This window comes from Bidens hawaiensis, unplaced genomic scaffold (assembly GCF_021521415.1).
Source record: "Bidens hawaiensis isolate Kalapana, Puna unplaced genomic scaffold, B.hawaiensis_p1.1 tig00026501_1, whole genome shotgun sequence".
NCBI lineage: Eukaryota > Viridiplantae > Streptophyta > Magnoliopsida > Asterales > Asteraceae > Bidens > Bidens hawaiensis.
In genome coordinates this window covers 233,562-258,872 of record NW_027494259.1, presented here as the reverse complement: position 1 = coordinate 258,872, position 25,311 = coordinate 233,562, and positions in this window count along the sequence as shown.

The window sequence follows — 25,311 nt, the reverse complement described above, 5'->3', positions numbered from 1 at the left end:
TGCTCCTCAAAAATGAGTTTTGAAGCAAAAAGAGAAAATGATAGTACATTGATCATCTAGTCTCATATTCAGAAAGAAATAAGCTTAAAAGAATGTGTGCTTAACTGCATTGGTGCATTGATAGGTCTTAAACAAACTGTTAAGGTAAAGTATGTGATATAAACATAAAGAACTGCCAAGTTGAAAGAGGTGTTAGTATCTTCCAAAAGTTTCGTCAATGAAGGCAGAAATGTAATAGTCTGTCATACTCAAGCCTTATGTTTGTTTGATCACCAAAAACAAAATTTTGTATCTGGTTTATGGTTAACACTACAATGGTGTATGTTTTATGACCTCAATTCTTGTATTGATCGAATGCATCCGGTTTCTGGACACTATGAGTCTTTATGCGGCTTAATTATCTAGGTATTCATACACATGAATATTTCTAAAGCTTTTAGAGCAAACCCAAAGTCATTAAACTTGATCACTACTGTACATTGTACAAATTCATTATTGACTTAATCAAAATCCGTTTTTAGTCATACATTGTTCCTCCCTTGCGCGCGTCTTAATACCATTAAGAAACAGACCCCAGGGGATACAATGTATGTAAGCCTACAGATGAACTCGTGCATACTCATTCACAGTAAAGGAAGCTTGGTGTATTGCTTGATAACGAGGGTATACCTTGTAGTGGGGATTATGAGCTTAGATTGCTACTAAATCTACAAAAATCTATATTTTAATCAGCAGCGTAATGGTGTAAGTCAAGCTGGGATGACATGGTAAAAGTCAAATTAAGTCTGAACCGATATTAGAGGCTCATAGTTTCTGATATTCTGTGCCCTAATTGAAAATTAAATCATATCACAAATATACTCGAAGGTGTGATATAAGATTTAAGTGGACAACAATATCATTGACCGACTTAACACCAGTCATAATAAAGCTGAAATATAAGGCTGCAATAGAAGGGAGATTTGGTCAATATGATTCTCTGCTCAAATTCCAAAAATATGTACTGCTTTCGTAGAATAATCTTCATATTTGTCTTTGTCTTATTTGCTTTTTAATTCCAAAATATTCAAAAAATCCAAAAATATTATGTTTTCTATTTTTGTTTTCTACTTTATTTTCTATTTTCGATCTAAAGAGTACATATTTGAAAAAGAAAATGCCAAAAAGATTTTCCATATTTTATTTAATTCTTTTGTTTAATTGTTTTAGGTTAATTCTTTTAACTTGTGTATTTTGAACACAAAACACGTTAAGGTATTGCATCTTACTCCAAGTGGTAAGGTTCTTAAGGTAAAGTTCATCGGGACACGGGTCGCGATGCATTATTTAATACTTGATAGTTAAGATGATAAGGTTTCATTTTAATTTGTTTATTTAATGGATATTCGTTATGTGAAGTCATAACGAATAGAGTCCATTCGTTATCTAAATTGATAACGAATGAGGGTCATTTATTTTTTAGTTTGGATAACGAATAAGTCTATTCGTTATCATCATTCGTTTCCGCTCCACTGATAACGTATGACCCCATTCGTCATCATTATAGATAATGAATGAAGAACGAATCTGAGTTGATACGTTATGGAATTTAGTTTATCCTTCATTCGTATAGGGTTAACGAATGAACCAATGAATAAAAACCATTCTTTAATTTTGAATTAACGAATGGATCCATCCGTTGTCTGGGAATGTGTACAAGGTTTGTCCTTATAATGAACAGGGGTGTACGAATAGGTTCATTCGTTCACCTCGTTTACTGCACTTATGGAAAAGAACCCTAGCAAAATTTTTCAAGAAATTTCGACCATCAACCAAATACACTTTCATTGATTTTTAAAGAATCGTAAGGTAAACACGATCTAAACGCAATGATTTTCATCGATTTTCATCGATGATTGATAGGTTAATTAGTCATTTCTTTTAACCGGGTTTTAAGTTATGAACATAAATCATAGTAATAATGATTTTTAACCTTAATGTTTGTTTGGGTTTGTGTATCAGTGATAATACGAATTCATTGATGTTAATATTACACTGATTTAGCGTCATACATGGGTTAATTGAATTTCTGATTGCATATTGACCGTCGGTGTTCTTCGTTAATTTCAACTTTGACAATTGAAGGTCAAAGTTGATAATCTTTGTGGTTATTCAATACAGACAACGAATGGACACTCATTTGTGCTTATGGTCCATTCGTTGAGTTTATATAACGAATCAATCCACTCGTTTGATCTGATAACGAATGAACCTTTTAGTCTCATTCGTCATTATTAATACGTTAGTCACTCATTCGCTAACATGAACATAACGAATCATATCATCCGTTATAACGTATGAACTAACGAATGACACTTGTAATTTAATTTTTCAAAATTTTAAAATTTTAAATAGTTTAATAATATGTTCGTTCTTACTAATCCGTGGGTTTATGTATCTTCAGAAATGGCTGGTGAGATTGTACAAGATGTTCCCATTGAGTATCCATAACAAGTTGTTCAAGAACAACAGCCTGTATAGCAACAACAGGCTCCTGTTGTTCCTCTGTTGCCATTTGACAAAAAGCATAATATATGTGCTTTTGTGCAAGACAATTTTGATGACCAGGACATATTTGGTGATGTCATTGCATTCCCACGCCGATCCAGGATCCATTACGCTATTACAGTCGATGTACCTGTTCACTTCAGTGTCATCCTGTAAGGCCCCCATCCCGATGCCCTACTTTGGTGTTGGATTTACTCATAAACACAGATCTACATATCAGAGTGAATTAAAACTTTTCGCGAAATATAATAAAATAACCATATATTACATAACATTCCAAATCTTGTTTTAACATCATTCAAATTTGTCCTTTAAAATAAAACATAATCATATATGACAACATAACATACTTCACAAGATGACAGAATCTTTAGTCCAATGCCATGAGTCCTTATTCAAGCGAGTTGCCTCAACCTATTCACTTGCGTGCATACTAAAAGTCAGCTACGCTGAGTGAGTTGTAGTTAATCAGGCAACATACAATACATTCACATACATACATACATACATACATACATACATACATACATACATACATACATACATACATACATACATACATACATACATACATACATACGTATCCGAAGACACATATTACATACTTAGCCTGTTACCTTTCTTTCATTCGTACATACATACTTTCTTTCTCTCTTTCATACTCTCATACATTCATTCATACATTCTTCCATACATACATAACTATCTTTACCATATCAGATTTTAGTAGGGTCTGGTCCCTTTCTTGTCTATCTCAGATATTATTAGGGTCTGGTCCCTTTCTTCTCTATCTCAGAAATTATTAGGGTCTAGTCCATTTCTTCTCTATCGCAGATATTATTAGGGTCTGGTCCCTTTCTTCTCTATCTCGGATATTATTAGGGTCTGGTCCCTTTCTTCTCTATCTCGGATATTATTAGGGTCTGATCCCTTCTATATCAGATATTTTTAGTGTCTGGTCCCTTCCTTCCATGCAACTATACATACGCTTCTTTACACGTACATTCTATTATATACTTTTACACATACTCTTAATCATTCATATATCATTCCTGCATCTTATGTAAAACTCACCTTTCCTGGCTATACGTGCAATATCTGAAGATCGTTCACGTACCGACAATCATTCATTCATAACTTCAATCATTATCACATAAATCATATAAGGCATACACTTACCACTTAGGGTAAGTGTATTAACTAATAACATCGAGTATGCACACAGCCCCGAAAATATAACAAGGAAATGGGGCTAGAAACTCACCTGAACTCGGTTCCTCTCAGAGTTAATGGTTACTCCTTTCTTTAATTGGGCACGACTAATTGTATAACAATTACACGTATCAATTATATATATGTACCCTTATCGCATTTCTAGTTTAATATAACCGTCAATAAACGGGGGTCCGGGGGCAGCACCCCTGGCAGTAGGGTTCTAGGGGCGGCAGCCCCTAGAGGGGTCCAAGGGTCAGAGCCCCTGGCTGGGGTTAAATGATTATCTTATTCGTTACTCATTAACCTTTAAAGGTACCCTTGTTTAATTCATAAAATTCGAGGGCTTCTTTGTAATTGATCCATTTTATTCTAAGTCCAGGGAACTTTCTGTCATTTTATCAAACTTCGTTCGTCCTTTGATCCTTAACGAATGGGGGCTCATTCGTTGACTGGACTAATGAATGAGCATCTAACGAATGTGAGCTCATTCGTTAGTCTGGTCAAACGAATAACCTCCAATGAATTAGGGTTCTATAACGAATGGGCTACTCATTCGTTACTTCATAACGAATAGGTCTTTCATAACAAATGGACTCATTCGTTTGATATGTCTAGTGAATGGACCTTCCAACGAATGGGGGTTCATTCGTTAGTTCTCCATAACGAATGTCAGTTCATGTTGTTCTTCATTAACGAATGGGCATAGCGAATGGCTTAACTAATGTAGTTCGTTCGTTATTCTTCCTTATTGAATGAGCATAGCTCATTCGTTATACGTGCCTATGGTTAGGTCAGAGAATGTCAGAACATTCCCTGACATTCCCTAAACATTCCCCTATCGCTGGTGCCGCCTTTTTCGGCGCCGTCATCACCGGAAAACCGGGATCTCGCCGGAAAAGCGAGATCTCACTTGTTTTTCCACCTTTCTTCATCGTTTTCGTCCCATTTGATCCGGATCCTAGCTAGGGTGACCCCTAAGCTCGTCTTTCCATCGGTTTATACCCGATTCCATCCGGATCTCGTGACTTTAACGGTTGAGGTTATCGGTTTATCGGTTCGTGACTAGATCTAGTGGGTTTGGATCCATATAAGATCATACTATCATACCTCGGAACAATGCTCGGTTTTTCCCTTCTTGGTTTCGGTTAGAGGAAGAGAGAAAGGGAGAGAGAGAGAGAGAGCTTTAGTGTGTGTTTTAGATGGTGTATGGAATGAGTAGAAATGAATGGATTAATGGATATGTATGGTTTATATAATATGGGTCATGGGTTCAAGCCCATGGTATTTCTTCCTTTCTTATTAATCCAAGTCCATTACCCATATTTATTTAACCCAACACAAGCCCAACTCATAATAACTAATATTATTATTTTATTAACCGAAACAGGAAACGGGATGTTACACATCTGTTCATTCTGGAACTCAGGAAGATATGTGGAGTCAGAGAATCACATTGTTGCTGAGATCAACAAGCAGACGATCACGATTAATCCTGGTGTGATACGTCGTGTGTTACGAATTAATGACAACATCGATTGTCCATGTGAGTTCGATATGACGTTGATCTATGACCTATTTCAACTCTTATTCTATTCGGGAAGCCTTGATCGTTCCCAATATAACAAGGCATACTTGCGTGCTCCATACAAGTATTTACTATATGTTTTGATACATTGCCTTGGGGTACACAAGGGTGGATTTGACGAATGCCGGATTATGCTACAATCCGCATTTGTAGCTCTTATATTGAACAAGCCGTTCAATTTTTCTAAGCTCAAATTTTATCACCTGAAGGAGAACTGCCTGATCAAGAATCGTCATAGCAAATTTCTCATGTTTTCGCATTTTGTTCTGTTAATTATTCACGATTTGATTCATGATTTCGTGATTGATCGGACTTTGGAGGATGATGTGTTAAAGTTGGAACACGTGACTGCTGACACAATGAAGAGGATGAAAACTTACCATGGTCAAGAACCAGAATATCGTCCAAGAACCAAACGTTTGATTGGTCACTTGGCGAATCCAGCTTATGAATGTCCTTCTGATGATCATTGGATTCACGACGACTCAGATTCTGAATGTGAAGAAGGATCATGTGGAACGGTGGTGGTAATGATAATGGTGGAGACGATGGGAATGATGGACGACGTGTCCACGTTGAAGAAGCAAGACCATAGGCTTTTCAACGAAAACGAAAGGGCAAGGCGATAGTTCAAGATAAACCGCCCAAACGTCTTGTGAGGCATGGTTCGGGTGTGGAAAATGGTCCACGGGTGTAGGTTGTCTACACAACAACGATCGGCGGTGTCGCTTACTTAACTCGGCACTTACATTGACGATGACCATTACTTCTGATCCAAGGCTTGGAAAATTCATCACTCTGTGTTATCTCCAGTGCCAAGGCCTTCTACTACATCAACACTGATGTCTCCTACCCCTACGATGATGCCGACGCAACTCACACAAACGGCAAGTGTACCGGTCGCGTATAGCACAGATGAGGAAAGTCCGGATATCGAACTCGAAGACACGTGAAAACGTTTATAATCACTAAACTCTAACCAAGACTCACTAAAATATTTAATTGATTTTTTTTAGATTTGATTTAACTACTTAACTTAACTAAATGAAAACTTTTGACAAAACTTCGGAAACTTTGACTGCATTGATAAAAACGTCTACCTAGGTAAGAATCATATTGAAGGAGATGACAAGACAATGGATTGAAAACTCTCACGACACCGTTCCTAAAGGATGACACAACTAAGGTTCGCTCAAGAAGGTCAGATCACCTCTCGTTCTCACTAACAAACTCTAACTTATTTTAGTTGATTTTAAGAACAAACCGGGAAAACAAATCATTAACGTGTTTTAATGCCGACTCACCTCTCGGTCTCACCGACACACTAGCCTAATGGAAAAGAATACTATGCAACCAAGGATAGAGGAACAATTCAACTTAACTTAAACTAGACCAACTAATCGCTCAAACATCTAAACCCGACAAGACAAAACCCGCTCTCGCGCGATCTTAATTCTAACAAGTAAAAGTAATGAGACGAGTTTACTTCTTATCACCTCTCGTTCTCTAAGAAGGTGTTTCACAACTAATTTTATCTAATTAATTTACCCACTTATCCCTACGGTTGTACTTCCCGCAAATAAACCCTAAACACAAAGTAAAGAGCCTTAAACATGCAACAACTAATTAAAACCGATTCAATTAATTAAAGCACGAGGTTATTAGGTATAATCAAACAAAAAACAGCCACTAAACACAATCTAATTTACTGTTAAATCAAACTTTACATTAACAATTTTAACAATGATCATTAACAATCCATATTACTAGTCAAAACCTAACAATATTCATCAAACCTAGGTAGAACAAACAAGATTAGCTACTCATTAAGTTTGGATAGCCATTAACATTCAATTAAAACATCAAAAACATCAACATAAACATAATCAAACTCATTCAAAATCCAAGAATAACTAAATCAAAGTCAAACAATCAATTACTTGCAAAACAATCCAAAGAAAAAGATCAATTCAACTAGTTAGGGTTCTTTAACAAAAAGTAAAGTTTATGAGAGTTTTACTTAGAGTATATGGCTGATATAAATGATGAAAAATGAGTATTGCTGCTGTCCCAAGTCACCCAAGCTTTCTTTCCTTCTTCCCTAGCCGCCACCTAGCCACCACAAAATTTTCTTTCTTTTTCCTCTTGCTGCCGATCGGACTAGGTAGTAGGAGTTAGGGTTCTTTGATTTCGGTTTTTGTGGCTGGATTATGGCAGAAAATTAAGTTAATTAACTTAATATAATATCATGTAAGGCTTCTAACTTGTGGGCTTGGGTCGGGCCTTGAGTTGTAGTTTTAAAACTTGACCAAAAAGGCCCATAGAGTCTTCCACTTAACTCTTTTTTTCACCATCTTTCATAAACCTACAATTAACATTTAAACTTTGTAAATTATTGCACTTAACCCCCAATACTTTCATAAAATAAACAATTAAGCATAAAAACCATGATAAAATCATAAGGAAAGTAAGTGTGTTTTACAACACATCAAACGTCCCCACACTTAAGACTTTTTCGTCCCTGAAAAAGATTTGACTGCAGTTGGATCAGAATCGGAAAATCTAAGTCAAATCAAACATATAGGTTAGATTTTAAAGCTCAGAAAAACGCAAAAACCGCGATCATCGATATTGTTGTCCACCTAAACCCATGCCTTAATCTTTACCGGGACAAATAAGATCCGACAATAATATTACTTAGTGGTTTACACAATTAAGACCCGCTTATTTTCAGCTTTTACCGGACCAGACCACCCCAACTTGACTTAAACCTCAAATTAGCAGAATTAAAACTTTGTTACTCAATATTTATGAATAGTTAAGACGATCAAGGGTATTGTTTATCCACCTAAGCTTAAGCATCAAAGTCTACCAAGCAGCCATTAGATATGATTAAGGTTCAATTAATTTATAGCTAGTGTTCCCCACAACATGACATACCCCCGTTATCAAGCAATACCCCAAATCCATCACCATTGGTGAGTATGCAAAATTTCATCTGTAGGGCTTACATGTAGCGTGTCCCTTGTGGTCCGTTTCTTAATGGTAATGAGACGCGAGCAAGGGGACCCCACATGGCTAACATCGTGGATGATCAAGTCTGTAGTGTATTTGTACTTTTGTACTTTTGTGATCATGTTTATAGACTTATAAGGGTTTGCTCTTTGGCTTTATTTTAAATATCCACAACCCCACTTAGGAATTGTGAATACCCAGATAAATAGATTGCATACAGACCCATGGTCTCCGGACCCGAAGCATCTCATCAATACAGGATTTAAGGTTATAAAACCATACGCTAATGAGGTGTAAAACACTAAACTAGCAGTTTAAGATTTATATCACATGCTACACGGCATACTCTAACGTTAAACCTACCCAAGCATCATATGATAACGTATTCAAATTTTTAAAACTCATGATATTTCCACTTTTTCATACCAAAATTTGAGGCTTGAGTATGGCCCGACCTTTCATTGCTTATTTTCCACGGACAAAACGGTTTACCCACAAAAGATTTCCGTTTAACCGTTTTATCAAATTTGCCCTTTCATTTTCAAGGCTGAGCCTACCGACACATCCCAAGTTAAGTGCGTTTTCTTTTATTTATCTCATATTATTAGTAGTTTGAAAAACCGATTTCCGATAAATATCATCGTCTCCCACTTTAATGCAAAAGAAACTAAAAACAAGGGACATTTTTTTTTCTACAACTAAGTAAAATAAATTCCCATCCCCACACTTAGAACGAAATCGTCCTCGATGAGAACAAGGAAAAGAAATAAAATAAAAATAAAACGTAAAGCATAAAATTAAAACTTGAAAGAGCATAAATTAAAATAGAGAACGGGTTACTCCCCTGGTTTAGATGCAGATTCTTCATCAGCTGTGTATGACTCGAACGAACGACCGTATAGCATTTCATTTGTGGCCGCAACCTCGGGTAAACAAGTTCCAAAACTCCATCAGAGCTACCATGCATAATAATACCTGTAACAACTCAAACTCGCTCGCATGTAGCGGCGTACAAAACAGAAAACAAAAACATAAAAAATAAACATATTTTTGTGTTTTTGATTTTTTTTTTGTATTTTTATGTTTTTATAAATATAAATAAAAATAAAACAAATAAAAACAGATAATAAAGAGAATCATAATACAATCTCTACAACTCGGGCTGTCTCCCGAGTGATGCATCCATCACGACTATTCGTCGGTGAATGAGTCAAGGTAGAACACCTCGACTGTCTGATCAGTTATCGGCTCTTCTATGTAGTGCTTCAATCTATGGCCGTTCACCTTAAACCTCCCGCTTCGATCTTGTATCTCAATCGTGCCATACGGGAAAACCTCAGTGACCGTGAACGGTCCCGACCATCGGGATTTCAACTTTCCAGGGAATAACCTCAACCGTGAGTTATACAGTAAAACCTTATCCCCACACTTAAACTGCTTATTACCCTTCAATTTCCTGTCATGCAGTTCCTTCGTATGCTCCTTATACCGAAATTATTGTGCATATGCGTGTTCCCGGAGCTCCTCTAATTCGTGTAATTGATGGAAACGAATACCCTCTTCGGCGGGTAAATCAAGATTAACCCTTTGAAGGTCCCATGAAGCGCGGTGTTCCAATTCAACAGGAAGATGACAGGCCTTCCCATAAATCATCCGAAATGGTGTGGAACCAGTCAGAGTCTTGTATGCTGTACGGAAGGCCCACAGAGCGTCATCTAATTTTTCGGACCAATCCCGACGATTTGAACCAACCTTTTTCTCGAGAATACGTTTGATTCCTTGATTACTCACTTCTACTTGCCCACTAGTCTGTGGGTGGTAGGCGGTCGCAAGCCGATGGGTGACCCCATAACGCTTCAACGCCTTATCCATCTGCGAGTTGCAAAAGTGAGTACCTCGATCACTGATCAAGGCTTTCGGGACTCCAAAAAGAGCAAATAGACTTTTTAGAAAACGGACTACCGCCCGGGCATCATTGGTGGGTAGAGCTTTGGCCTGAACCCACTTAGACACGTAATCGACGGCCACGAGTATGTATTTGTTTCCACGCGAAGATGGAAACGGTCCCATGAAATCAATACCCCAAATATCAAAAACCTCACAAACTTGAATGGCATTCTGGGGAATTTCGTTTCGCGAAGAAATGTTGCCGACACGCTGGCAATGATCACAACTCTTAACGAACAGATGAGCATCCTTAAAGATAGACGACCAGTAAAAACCAGAATCAAAGACTTTCTTTGCTGTAGAACTCACACCGTGGTGACCTCCAGTCGGTCCCACATGACAATGGCTCAAAATTTGCCATCCTTCCTTGACATCTACACACCTTCTAATAAGCTGATCAGCACCAATGCGGAAAAGATATGGATCGTCCCAAAGGTAAAATTTGTTGTCAACAAAGAATTTCTTCTTTTGTTGTAAGGCATCTTTGGGAGGTATCCGTCAGCAAGATAGTTCGCGAAATCAGCGAACCTTGGAAAACCTTCCTCTTGTGTAGTAACAAACATCAGACTCTCCGTCGGAAAACGATCGTCGATCCTAATTCCTGAATCTCCTAAATCAACTCCCTCTAGACGTGAAAGATGATCAGCTGCCACATTCTCGGCCCCCTTTTTTTCACGGATCTCTATATCGAACTCTTGAAGCAACAGGATCCATCGGATAAGACGAGGCTTAGCATCCTGCTTGCTGAAAAGATATCTAATAGCGGCATGATCCGTATAAACAATCGTTTTGGACAAAACCAGATAGGACCTAAATTTGTCGAAAGCGAACACCACAGCTAAAAGCTCTTTTTCGGTGGTGGTATAGCTTTCCTGTGCGCCATTTAAGGTCCGGCTTGCATAGTAGATCGGATGGAAATGTTTATCCTTCCGTTGTCCAAGAACCGCTCCGACTGCGAAGTCGCTCGCGTCACACATCAACTCGAATGGTAACGACCAGTCGGGAGCAACCTTGATTGGGGCGTTAACGAGTTTGTCTTTTAGAAGATCAAACGCCTCGATACACTGCTCAGAAAAAATAAATGGAGCATCCTTCTCCAAAAGTTTGGTCATGGGTCTCACGATTTTAGAAAAATCTTTGATGAACCGGCGGTAGAACCCGGCATGACCTAGAAAGCTACCCCTCGCGAACCATGAAATGACATTTTTCCCAGTTAAGGACTAGGTTGGTGTCAACGCAGCGGGACATCATCCTCTCGAGATTTGATAAACAATGATCGAAGGAACACCCAAATACGGAAAAATTGTCCATGAACACCTCCATGGAGTTCTCGATCATATCATGGAAAATGGCCGCCATACACCTCTGGAATGTGGCCGGAGCGTTACAAAGTCCGAACGGCATACGTTTGTAAGCAAACGTTCCGTAAGGGCAGGTGAAAGTGGTTTTCTCCTGGTCGTCGGGAGCTATCGGAACCTGGAAGTACCCGGAGAAACCATCTAGGAAGCAGTAGTACTGCTGACCTGCTAAACGCTCTAACATCTGATCAATGAATGGGAGAGGAAAGTGGTCTTTCTTGGTGGCATCATTCACTCGGCGATAGTCGATGCAGACTCGCCATCCCGTCACAGTCCTCGTGGGAATAAGCTCGTTCCTCTCGTTGGTGACGACAGTCATGCCCATTTTTTAGGAACCACTTGGACTGGACTCACCCAATCACTATCAGAAATTGGGAAAATGATCCCCGCATCAAGGAGTTTAATGATCTCCTTCTTTACGACCTCTTGCATTTTCGGATTAAGCCGCCGTTGCGGTTGGATGACAGTTTTGAAATTTTCCTCCATGAGGATTTTATGAGTGCAAAACGAAGGGTTGATACCCTTGATATCGATAATCTTCCATGCAATAGCCTCCTTGTGCTCTCGTAGAACCCTCAACAACTTCTCCTTCTCGACCTCGGTCAAAGCAGATGCAATGATAACCGGAAGCTTCCTCTCTTCATCTAAAAATGCATACTTAAGGTGGGAAGGTAAATCCTTAAGCTCTAAGGAAGAAGGAGGACTCTCGACTGAAGGTCGGTCCATCGGATCGTCTCGTACGATCTCAGCAGACAAGCCAGATTCAGGGGTATGCGACTCGGTGTCGTCATTTAAGGACTGATTGGTTACGGCAACCATTTCAATCTCCGGAATCTCCCTATCTAGAATCTGGGTGTCGGAGGCAGATCCTCCACAAATTTCACTGAGAAACTCCCCGACATGCTCCATGATGATATCAATGAAGTATAAGGATTCATCAGCAGACTTGGGGTGTTTCAGTGACTGTCGAACGTCAAAGGTGACGTTCTCATCCCCAACTCTTAAGATTAATTTACCCTCGCAGACATCGATCAATGCCTGTGCAGTGGCAAGGAATGGTCGGCCTAAGATGAGTGGGACACTATCGTCATCGTTCATGTCCAGGATGACAAAGTCCACCGGGAAGATGAACTTGTCGACACGAACAAGCATGTTCTCGACCACCCCTCGGGGGTATTTCACAGAATGATCAGCAAGCTGGATACTCATACGAGTAGGCCTCGGTTCGCCTAGACCCAACTTGCGATACACGGAATACGGCATCAGATTAATACTGGCACCAAGATCTGCCAGCGCATAGACGACCGTATTATCACTCAAGATGCAGGGAATTGTGAAACTACCAGGATCGGACATCTTTTCTGGTAACTTTCTCTGCAAGACTGCAGAGCAACCAGTACTCAGAGGAATGGAAGAGACTTCGGCTAACTTCTCTTTGTTCGAAAGAATATCCTTAAGAAACTTTGCGTATTTGGGCATTTGCGTAAGTGCCTCAAGAAAAGGAATATTAAGATGAAGTTGCTTCAGAATATCAAGAAATTTGGAGTTATGCTCCTCGTCTCTATCCCTACGGACTCTCCCGGGATATGGGAGTCTAGGTTTGTAGACTCTCGGTGGTGTGCTGGGTAATGGTTGGTTCCCGGCCTGTGCTGAACTTCCGGGGCTGTGCCTCTGATGCACCTTGGCCGGTGGAGACTCCAACTGAATCTCCTCGTCTACCTGCTCCTCTACATCTACCGCAGGCTCGTTAACGACTCCTCTCGTCGCCTTTTGAATCACGGGCTCGCTACGTGCCCCTGCACCGCTCCTTGTCGTCACAACCTTCGCGAACGCCTTCGGATTTTGTTCAGTGTTACTTGGAAGTGTACCTGGCGACCTCTCATTTAGATGACTTGCTATCTCTCCTATATGACGCTCAAGATTTTGAATTGACGCTTCTTTGATTTCTCATGAATGACTCGTGCTCCCGGAATTTCTCTTGAGTTTCTTTGTGACGGGAGTCCTCTCGAGTCATGAGTTGTGATAGCATCTGTGTTTGCTGTGCCATCATCTACTCTAACGTGGGCTTCTTCTCCCCACTACTCGTTCCCTCACTGGAATCCTGGAATAGGCTCTGACGTTGCTGGAAGCCGGACTGATTTCCGTTCCTCCAGTTGGAATTATAAGAATTGAAAGAATGTTGATTTCGGTTTGGATTATTAACGAAGTCGACTGCCTCCTCCTGGAAACCTACGAGGCACTGAACAGTATCATGTCCCCCTCTACAGATCTCGCATAACTTACTTTTCATCTGCAAGTCCTTCAGGATCTTTGCTAACGCTTCAACTTGTGCCGCAAGTGTGGTGCTCGTGTCGACCGAATGCATGCCGCGTGATAGGGAATCGACGGTTTTGGTACTCTTAACTGGTGGTCGCTGGTATCCACTCATGGCTAAACCGTTAAACAAGGCAATGCACTCATCCGTATCCTTCGTTGTCAGTAGGTTACCTCCTGCAGCTGTGTCGAGCATACTCTGAATTACGTACGTCACTCCGTTGTAGAACTTCTCAACAAACGCCCAGTCTTGTAGGCCGTGGTTTGGACATAACGCAAGTAGATTTTTGAACCTTTCCCACGCCTCGTAGAAGCTCTCGGTGTCCTCCATCTGGAAAGAATGAATTTGGTTACGCAAACGAGCGGCCTTAGCCGGAGGATCATATTTTTCAAGAAAATTGGGTCTGCATGGCAGCCCAAGTAGCAATGGATCCCTGTGGGAGGGACTCAAGCCACAGACTCGCATGATCAACGAGTGAAAACGGAAAGATTCGGAGTTTGATGGCGTCTTCGGATACGCCGGCAAGATGAAACGTGTCGCAAATTCGTGCGATGTGAGTGATATGAGCATGTGGGTTCTCATGGAGTAACCCGTGAAATTGACCAGAATGAGCAATCGTGTTCAGAACATTAGATGGAATCTGCCAAGTCGTTTGAACTCCTATAGTTGGTGGAGCAATGCTGGATCTCACACCAGCATCGACCGGACGGGCCCGGTCTGCAACTGTCCTCCTCGGTGGTGCATTCTCGTCGCCCATAATCCTATCCCTAATGACGGGTTCAGAAAAAGTAGGAGAAGAGAACGTATTACCGACAGATGTATATGAACTGGAAGACGGTTTTGTACGACGTCTCTCAAAAAGCTCTCTCTCTGGTTCGAGAAATCCTTCAATTTCTGGTGGTCCTAGAGATCGAGTACGTCGCATACAACTATTAAAATTAAAAAAAGAAACTATAATTAGCTAAACTATTTTAAACTAACAAACAAAACAAAACAAATAAGAAAAACAAGTAGTAAACAAGGCAAGTCCTAACTCGAGTCGTTCTTAATACGCCTCAAACTGTGTCCGGCAACGGCGCCAAAAAACTTGATGTGCGAAAATATATGTATATATATATGAATAAAACACAAGTCGCAACTAAGCTTTAAAAACCAAACAATCTAACCTAGTTCACACAAACGGCAAGTGTACCGGTCGCGTATAGCACAGATGAGGAAAGTCCGGATATCGAACTCGAAGACACGTGAAAACGTTTATAATCACTAAACTCTAACCAAGACTCACCAAAATATTTAATTGATTTTTTTTTAGATTTGATTTAACTACTTAACTTAACTAAATGAAAACTTTTGACAAAACTTCGGAAACTTTGACTGCAGTGATAAAAACGTCTACCTAGGTAAGAATCATATTGAGGGAGATGACAAGACAATGGATTGAAAACTCTCACGACACCGGTCCTAAAGGATGACACAACTAAGGTACGCTCAAGAAGTTCAGATCACCTCTAGGTCTCATTAACAAACTCTAACTTATTTTAGTTGATTTTAAGAACAAACCGGGAAAACAAATTATTAACGTGTTCTAATGCCGACTCACCTCTCGGTCTCACCGACACACTAGCCTAATGGAAACGAATACTACGCAACCAAGGATAGAGGAACAATTCAACTTAACTTAAACTAGACCAACTAATCGCTCAAACATCTAAACCTGACAAGAACAAAACCCGCTCTCGCGCGATCTTAATTCTAACAAGTAAAAGTAATGAGACAAGTTTACTTCTTATTACCTCTCGGTCTCTAAGAAGGTGTTTCACAACTGATTTTATCTAATTAATTTACCCACTTATCCCTACGGTTGTACTTCCCGCAAATAAACCCTAAACACAAAGTAAAGAGCCTTAAACATGCAACAACTAATCAAAACCGATTCAATTAATTAAAGCACGAGGTTATTAGGTATAATCAAACAAAACACAATCTAATTTACTGTTAAATCAAACTTTACATTAACAATTTAAGCCATGATCATTAACAATCCATATTACTAGTCAAAACCTAACAATATTCATCAAACCTAGGTAGAACAAACAAGATTAGCTACTCATTAAGTTTGGACAGTCATTAACATTCAAGTAAAACATCATAAACATCAACATAAACATAATCAAACTCATTCAAAATCCAAGAATAACTAAATCAAAGTCAAACAATCAATTACTTGCAAAACAATCCAAAGAAAAAGATCAATTCAACTAGTTAGGGTTCTTGAACAAAAAGTAAAGTTTATGAGGGTTTTACTTAGAGTATATGGCTGATATAAATGATGAAAAACGAGTATAGCTGCTGTCCCAAGTCACCCAAGCTTTCTTTCCTTCTTCCCTAGCCGCCACCTAGCCACCACAAAATTTTCTTTCTTTTTCCTCTTGCTGTCGATCGGACTAGGTAGTAGGAGTTAGGGTTCTTTGATTTCGGTTTTTGTGGCTGGATTATGGCAGAAAATTAAGTTAATTAACTTAATATAATATCATGTAAGGCTTCTAACTTGTGGGCTTGGGTCGGGCCTTGAGTTGTAGTTTTAAAACTTGACCAAAAAGGCCCCTAGAGTCTTCCAACTTAACTCTTTTTTTCACCATCTTTCATAAACCTACAATTAACATTTAAACTTTGTAAATTATTGCACTTAACCCCCAATACTTTCATAAAATAAACAATTAAGCATAAAAACTATGATAAAATCATAAGGAAAGTAAGTGTGTTTTACAACACATCAGCAACCCTAGACTTTATCATTCATGAGAATCAGTCGTCTATAGGCCCCGGTGCAACCTGTTCTAGCTTCTTAATAATTAACTAATGATTACTTTAATTAAACTAATAATATACTAATTAATAAAATATAAAACCCTAACCCTAAATATTATAATAATAATAATAATAATAATAATAATAATAATAATAAAACATAATCATTACTACTTAATTAATTAATTTAATATAAAAACTTAACCTAATTAATTTAACTAAAGAAAACAATTAAGAAAACTTGGATTGATACTGGTGATAAAGATAACTACCCAGGCCAGAATCCCCAAAGTTACGGTTATTAATCAAATGGAAAACTCAAGTTATGGAAATAGAATCATAAAATAGACCCTTGATAGAAAACCCGAACAGGACCCTTGAACTTCAAGAAGACGCCTATGGATTTCTAATAAGTTTTAAGACTCACCAGTTTATTAATTAAACTTCCTTACGGTTATTTAATAGCTTATGTCTAAGCATCTTTTATGACGATAACCTACCTTACAGCGCGGAATTCAAAGATATCAAAGAAGACTCAATTAACTTAATAGACTAAGCTGACAATCAAACCTAGACGGACTCCTTACGAAGAACGAAATCTAGCAATCCCAACAAGCAAAGATCTATCAATAGCCTATCACCTTACAGCTTTTTAGATTAGCAGCTCACTTTTATCTGTTTAATTGATTTTATTGTTTCTATGATTTTAATCGATATTAATCACAAACAAGTCAAGAACACATAGTAAATGACCTAACAAAACCCTATCCTATGAAAAAATCAACAAGGGCAATGTGAAACAATAAATTCAAATAAACAAAACCAAGCAATCATACGCATCAATTAAACTAAACTTAATCACCTTCCTGACGGGTTCCGGATCTCCGTTTCTGCTCGTTTTTCGCCCTTTTTAATCAAGATCAAATCCCGGAACCTACGAAACATAAAAATGTTAGTATTATACAAATATCGACTAAAAACGAACAAAAACTATTAAAATATTAAATAAAATATACACGGCAAACATAAACATTTAGCATTATATCAAATATCCCCACACTTATTCTTTTTTCGTCCCTGAAAAAGTTTGATGCAGTTGGATCATAATCGGAAAATTACAGTCTAACAAACATATAGGTTAAGTTTTAAAGCTTAGAAAAACGCAAAAACCGCGATCACCGGTATTGTTGTCCATTTAAACCTATGCCTTAATCTTTACCGGGACAAATATGATCCGACAATAATAGTACTCAGTGGTTTACACAATTAAGATCCGCTTATTTTCAGCTTTTACACGACCAGACCACCCCAACTTGACTTAAACCTCAAAATTAGCAGATTTAAAACTTTTTTGTTGCTCTATTTTTTTTCATGAATAGTTAAGGTGATCAAGGGTATTGTTTATCCACTTAAGCTTAAGCATCAAAGTCTACCAAACAGCCATTAGATTTGATTAAGGTTCAATTAATTTATAGCTAGTGTTCCCCACAACATGACATACCCCGTTATCAAGCAATACACCGAACCATTACCATAGGTGAGTATGCAAAATTTCATATGTAGGGCTTACATGTTGCGTGTCCCTTGTGGTCCGCTTCATAATGGGACGTGAGCAAGGGGACCCCACATGGCTAACAGCGTGGATGATCAAGTCTGTAATGTATTTGTACTTTGTAATTTTTGTGATCATGTTTAAAGACTTATGTGGCAGAAATATGCGAGTTTGCTCTCTTTTAGCTTTTATTTTAAATATTCACAACCCCATTTGAAATTGTGAATACCCAGATGTATAGTCAGCATACAGAACAATAGTCTCCGGACCCGGGGCATCCCATCAATACAAGATTTAAGGTTATAAAACCATACGCCAATGATGTGTAAAACACTAAAACTAGCAGTTTAAGATTTATATCACATGCTACACGACATACTCTAACGTTAAACCTACCCAAGCATCATATGATAACGTATTCAAATTTTTTAAACTTTATAATATTTCCACTTTTTCATACCAAGAATTGAGGCTTGAGTATGGATGGCATTTCATTACTTATTTTCTACGGACAAAACACTTTACCCACAAGAGATTTCCGACCCATTTTAATAAATTACCCTTTCATTTTCAAGGTTGAGCCTACCGACACATCCCAAGTTAAGTGCGCTTTCTTTTATTTATCTCATATTATTGGTAGTTAGAAAAACCAATTTCCGACAAATATCATCATCTCCCACTTTCACGCAACAAAAACTAGACTCAAGAGACTTTTTTTTAACTTTTTTTTTCAAATTTTTTTTTTCGATTTTTTTTTATCATTTTTTTTAAACGTAAGTACGAAAACGAAAAACAAAACTAAAATTAGTTAAAACACTTGTGTCCCATCCCCAGACTTAAATTTTGCATTGTCCTCAATGCGGGAACGGGAAACACGACTCGAAAAAATTAAAACAAAAGCTAAAGTTATAAAAAAATAATACGCGAAAAAAAAAACTTAAAAGATAAAAACAAAGACATAAAAATAAAAATAAAAATATAAAAGCATAAAAACAAAGTACAATGGAAAAGACTTAGCTGGTAATATGAGAGACTGTCAATGTGCCAGTCTATTCCATGGGTGCTCTCCTCACCGACCGCTCAACAAGAATTGGTAACTCGTTCTCTCTCTCTCTGAACGGACTCGGCCACTCCTCTCGACAAATCTAAGTAACATCAAACATAACATCTAAAAATAAAGGTTACTTATAAGTTTTCAAACGTCCACCAACTTCCACCCCGCCAACCCAACTAAAAAGTCTAAAAATAATATCTTAGTACAAACCAAATAAAAACAAAAACAACATAAAAAAAATAAAATAAAAACATCACAAAACATAAACTCCCATGCCAGCTCGTCAACTCAAACTCAATCCTCATCCTCTTCTTCCTCCGACTCCCACTCAAGAATATGGTATGGCTCAGCATTATCAAATTCTGGATGAACTGTCCCATAAAAAGGTACTCCATGACCATACCCCAAACCACCCGGGGCGCTCGACCCGCTCGGACCCGCAACATCCAGCTGTCGGAGAGACGCAGACAGCTCAATCCTCAGTGCATTCATCATATATCTCATGTTCTCATCTTGCCTTCTCTGGTTCGCCTCTACCATCTGTCTCAACTCCCTAATCTGATCAAAACCGGACTCCATCCGGTCATATAATGACTCCAAAGTAATATCCTCAGGGCGAGGCTCTCTGACCGGGAACTGAGTACCCGGTATCTCGGATCTGTGAAGTGGTCTATGGTGACGTGTTGGTAAACCGGCTCTCATAGCCGCAGCAGCCGCGGTGCTCGACGGTGGATGAATCTGTCGGCCCATCTTAACATCCTCCCACGCTAACGGGTCAGTCCCTTTCAAAATACCCGCTTTTCTAATATCCTTAACTCCCAAAAACTCTCTTCCGGGTCTCGTTCTCATATATGCCGGTTTAAACCTATCAAGCACACCCAAATTTTTAGCAATAAGTGTAATGTACGGACCCATATCCAACTTTGACCTATTTTTGGATCCACCACGTCTCTTCCGATGAAACAAGCACGCCAAAAGACTCGCGTAATTAATCGGAACCTGATCCACCATCGCCAACAAGCAAAAAATATCCAACCAGTTTAGTTTATTATCACCCGAACCGCGACCAATCAATATATTCACCAAAACCTGGTTAATAAAACGAAGCGCCGGATCCCGAATATCCGAAGCTACGTTTGATGCCGAAAACGAACATATAGAAATTCTATTCCAAAACGCAGCCACCTCGTCTTGACCAAAACTCACATCTTACTTACTTGTAAACACACCCCGAATACTTGTCAGAAACTCCGGCTCTCTCACCTCCTCATCCGTATAAAAACCGCTTACTACCGCAAATTGTGTGTCACACCCCAACCTATGGCGGAAATGTCGGGGCGCGAACTGATTGCCACAGCTCTCAAGGTACTATCATGCAATATTTATATGACAATATCTATTAATTTAATTCAATTTCAAAATAAATCAAATACAAAATACAACTCATTAAACAAACAATAAACACAAATTTAATTATTGATTTTATCTTTTCTAATATAATTCTTCACTAAATCTTCACAAAGTCTTGCAACTAATTCAAGCGATAACCTGCATATGCGTATAAAATATAATTTTGTCAACAACACATGTTGAGTGAGCAGCACACCAGTTTAGTTGTACATATAGTATATATAACAAAAATATGTAGCTGCAACAAGTCATATGAGAATAACAAATTAACCAAATGAGCAAGTATAACTGAGATGTCGAGAAGAACAAAGTCTAACGATTGGCGTATGATCATACTAGACTGAGATTATGTTGGACCTCTCCGAATGCGGAAGCATATAAAGCAAGTAAGCACATAAACAAGTAAGGTATAAGTCGTTAACACATAAGAAAAATTTGCAATTTTTGAGTATAATTATATATATATGAGAAATATATTTACGCGTATGTCCCCAAAACGTTGAAAGCGGTAAAAATAGGAGAATGTGGTACTCACCTTAGCAATGTATTGGCTAAGCTATAAAGATAGATCGAACTCTTCGGGAAAATATCGACGAGATATCCTAATAAGGAATAATTGCAGAAAATAAATATAAATTCAACAACGAATATACAACTAGATTGACACTCGGGAATTGGTTATCGAGCGAAAACTTACAAAAGTTAAGTATTTATTATAAATTTTATTATCAAGTTGTATCGTAAATAACATGATTTAATTATATAAAATACTTAAATAAATATTTGTAAACCTTTATAGTTTATAAAGAGATTTGTTTATTTCAATCTAAAATTGCGTTTAATGTATTTATATATACTTATTATTAATAAATGTTTTTTTTAAATATTGTATATAATAAATAATAAATTGTAATATTTATATAAAGTGCAATCTTTTATAAAATGCTTTAATTTATATATTTAACATGTTAATTAACAAAATCGTATTAAATCTATTTTAGATTTTAACTCTTTTTAAATATTAAACCTTCATTGATTTTAATAACATATTGTGTAGACATATTAAAATATAAATAAATATATACACATATATATTTATATGTATGAAACCAAGATTCGTAAAAATAATCGACTTATAAGTCGGTTTAAATATAGTAACGTTTAGTTAATGTTAATAACTATATTAAACTGATAAAACCCTTTTAGATCTTTTAAACAAAAATAGGAACCAAAAACGCCATGGCCGGGACTCGAACCCGCGCCATTGGCCGGCACAGAAGGAAGATATACACACACCATCCACTTGCGCTGGTGTGTTATTTGGTTTACATCTGAAAATAATAATTTATAACAAGAACAGACAAACCCGAAAATACAATAAGAACCCTAGAAATTTAATTGGTTAATCTGCTTGTTTTTTGATTGATTAACCTTAGGGTTATTGAAGAGGGATAAACGACGAGTAAGACAGTATAATTTATTGCCTGTATTGATGATTAAACGAGGGTTATTTAGGCAAGAGCAGCGTCGGCCAAAGGTGATCACGAACAGGCACTTGAAGGCTGTTTCAATTAAATCGATTATAGGGGTTTTGATCGCTGGCTTCTGTAGATGATGTGAATGATTTTAATTGCATTTTTACGATACCTATCTTGTATAACACGTTTAGGTTACGACCGGCTCGTATGAAATTAGCAATACCTATGATATATAATCTAATTTCTCAATTCATAGTGTCAGTTCGCCATAATAGGAAAGATTAACAAAATACATTATTTGATTTCCATATTGATTCCGAGAATTGAGGTCCAAGTATTCTAGGTCGTGATCGGGTTAATGATTTGGTTACGGGTCTTGATAACCCGGTTTGATAAATGGGTTATAACACAAGTTACAAAAGTGACCCTGGAGTTTAAAGGTGGGTATAATATAAGATAAAAGTTTAAGTTTTGGTTAAAATTGTAATACTAAGAAAGTCATAATTATATTTTATAATAATAATAATATATTAGTAATTAATCTTATCGATAAACGAAATATTTAAATAAGAAACCCGAACATCGAACCGAGTCGGGAGTTTAATATAAAATATATATATACGAAAACCAGAGTTGTTACAGTCTCCCCTACTTTAGGGAATTTCTTCCTGAAATTAAATAATACTATAACAACACCATAAAAGTTTGAGGAAAAGAAAATTTTAAAAATAAAAGTTAAAAATTTATCATAACACCAAACTTTGAATTGTTAAAATAACGCTCCAAATGCAAATCCGATAAAGGCGCTTATATATAAGATGTACCAGCGGCGTATCCACCATGCCCTTATCCCTTCTACATTTGTAACGTTATCTCAACTACTTTCAATTCTCTATTATGACACAATCTTACGCATCATGCTTTCCATGCGAGGACTTCGATAATTATGTTCCGGACCATAATTATTTTCATCGTCGGATGGTCGACTTGATTCGTCCCATCGTGTGGATTTACAAAACGTTTGATTAAAACATGACTTTGAAGAAACAAAAGTTTTTATGAAGTTTTAACTTAGAACACTAGAAGGTCACCAATGTATAAAATTATTTCAAAAATTGAAGTGAATTTCAATAGAGCAAGAAATTTTAAGACAACTTTTAAACGTAAGATATAAGTACTTAAAGTTTGAGAAAAGATAATTTATTAATATTTAAGGTTGATGAAGGTAAGAACAATCTAATTAAAAAAGGGAATTTATTCATAAAATAAAAGATAAATAGTTTAAATGGGAAAATAATTCAAGGCTATAAAAAGGCGTTACAATACGTAAAGAAAAAGATAAAATAAATTAAGGTAGGTAAAGGGAACTGCAAAGGTCTTCAATATCATTGAGTAGCTTAATTGAAGTGACTCAATGCACCATGAGGAGTTGCAGGAGTAGGAGCAGTTGGAAAACTGGAGCTTGAACGGCTTACAAGAGAGTTGTTTGGTGGAAATATGTCTGGTAAACTTGAGCTTGTGGCTGCGAGGTTTGGTAGTGTTGGGTTAAGTAAGGGTAACTTGATTGATGGGAGGAGCTTGAGGGACATGAGGTTGATGAATTTGAGCTTGGTAAGCATGGGCCAAGTAATAGGGTATAGTCATAGTCTGGAGTTGATGGGCTTGGATAAGTTGAGGGCACGCATTACGGAGATGGTTTCGGTTTCCACAATTGTAGCAAGCACGGTTATTAGGAACATCAAGTTGAGCATGAGGGGTAGGTTGTTGCGGGACAACTTGTGAAGTACGCGGGATACGGCAGGTGTTGGCAAGATGGCCATAGCGGTTACATTGGGTGCAACGACGGCATAGAGATTTAACCGAGTGATGATGGTGACAAACGAAGCATAACGGGTAAGGACCGAGGTAAGGTTTCTTGTTTGAGGAGACTTGCGGGTGGGTAGGATTTGTTGCAGCAAAGTTCTTACGTTTTTTGTTGTGAGGATGAGTGGAGGTAGATGGTTCGTAGACACCAACACAGAAATTAGTGGGAAAAGTAGAATCGGTTGCATTGGTGTTTTGAATTTGCGCTACTATCCTAAGGATCGCAACAACTATCTCTTTGGCGATATAGGCAGCCATATGTTGTGAGAATCAGACGATTGATGTTGAGGACGACTATGATTTCTTAAATGAGACATTCTATGAGGACCAAAAACAAAGATTTATAAGATAAATGATAAGTTGAGGAAAATATTAGGATAATAAAATGTTTGAGTATGCAGGTAGCTTATAATAGCATTGCCTTGAGAAGTAAAGGGAATTGCGTCATGAGGACTAAAAGTAAGTTTATAAGATGAGGGGGTACAAAGCGTAAATATGTGTTAAATGATGTAGTCAATAAGATTAATGTGTGATGACTACATGAGGAGTTAAGTCAGTTTAAAATTTAGATTTGATTAAGCTTACAACAAACTAGTGAAATATAAATTGTGGATGTTGGCCTCCCATGAGCTTTCCATGGCAATTTGAATGGCCCAATGAACTAATGAAAAACAACTGAGTTGGACAGCCCATGAGCGTTACATGGCAATTTGATTGTCCCAACTAAATTAACGAATTAACAATGCAATGAAGTTTGTCGCCCAATGAGCGTTACACGGCGTTTACTGACCAAACTAAATAACGAACTATCAAAAGAAATATGGGTAGTCATAGTATCTTGTGAATCACCACGTTTGATTACTCCAACAAAAATACGAAAACAAGTTAAGAAACGGATAGTTGGCGTACCCATGGGTTCCTTAGACTTTTCGCCCAACTAACCATTTAAATAACAGAACACAATAATCGGGAAAACCGAGATAAGCCACGAATCACCATGAATTCGGTTTAAGTTAACCTAAGGTGTCGGTCATATGGCATTTATGGGTCTCTCTCAGGTCCATAGGGTTGAGTACTGTGGCCAGGTTATCACCCAGGTAAGGAATGGCGTCTTACCTTTGGTTATTGGAACCGTTTTGCCAGTGCCCAACTCACAGTTTCTCTT